The 823-nt window shown below is 54.8% G+C and overlaps 1 non-coding gene across 1 annotated transcript; it reads right to left on the bottom strand.

Moving 5' to 3' along the window:
• Positions 1-232: 232 nt before the first annotated feature.
• On the bottom strand, positions 233-304 carry TRNAC-ACA. Its single transcript has one exon. It is a non-coding gene; the product is annotated as a tRNA-Cys (tRNA).
• Between the last annotated feature and the right edge of the window lie 519 nt (positions 305-823).

Raw genomic sequence — 823 nt, 5'->3', positions numbered from 1 at the left:
ATGAAATACATCTTAGCACCCTGGGACAGAGCTTGAGCAACTGTGGGCAGGTGTGCTTCTGAGACTAGCAAGCCTAGCTGCTTGCCTTATTGTGAGATAAGTGAAAAGTGAAAGTGAAAGTGAAGTCGCTCAGCCATGTCCCCATGGACTGTAGCCTACCAGGCTCTTCTGTCCATGGCATTTTCCAGGCAAGAATACTGGAGTGGGTTGCCATTTCCTTCTCCAGGAGATCTTCCCAACCCAGGGATTGAACCTGGGTCTCCTGCATTGTAGGCAGACACTTTACCATCTGAGCCACCAGGGAAGTCTGTTGTGAGATAGGCCCATTAAATGAGGGAGAGGTAGAGAGAGAGACTGAGAGAGAGGTTGGGAGACAGAGAGATGGAGAGAGATACACCTGCCCACAGCACTGAGACAGAAAGGTACACAGAGACACTGAGAGACACTGAGAGGGAGAGTCAGCACCCCCGTTACCAAGGCGACCCAGCTGGGGTCGGTTCCATCACTCAAGCCCTGTTTTGAAGGAAGAGAGACAGACCATGAGTGAGGGCTCTACAGCCTGGCTGGGGGAGGCCAGAAGCCCCTCGGGATGTGTGTTTTGACCCACAAGCTGAGGACGGCACTGCCCTTGCCTAGGGAGTGATGAATCCTCATAGAGGACACAGGGTAGCTCGTCATTGCCCTCTGGATTCTCGGGGGGCAGCTTGGCCTGGATGAGGAGGAGGCCTCAGGGGAGCCTGGGAGGTCTCTACCCCTTGCCTGGGGCAGGGAGGACAGGCTTCTGCACTTGGAAGTTAAGCAGAGGTAGAACTAGGCCGGGGCT

This window comes from Bos indicus x Bos taurus, chromosome 2 (genome assembly GCF_003369695.1).
Source record: "Bos indicus x Bos taurus breed Angus x Brahman F1 hybrid chromosome 2, Bos_hybrid_MaternalHap_v2.0, whole genome shotgun sequence".
NCBI classification, from domain to species: Eukaryota; Metazoa; Chordata; class Mammalia; order Artiodactyla; family Bovidae; genus Bos; species Bos indicus x Bos taurus.
Note: the sequence above shows the minus strand (reverse complement) of the source record. Positions and strands in the feature narration are given on the sequence as shown.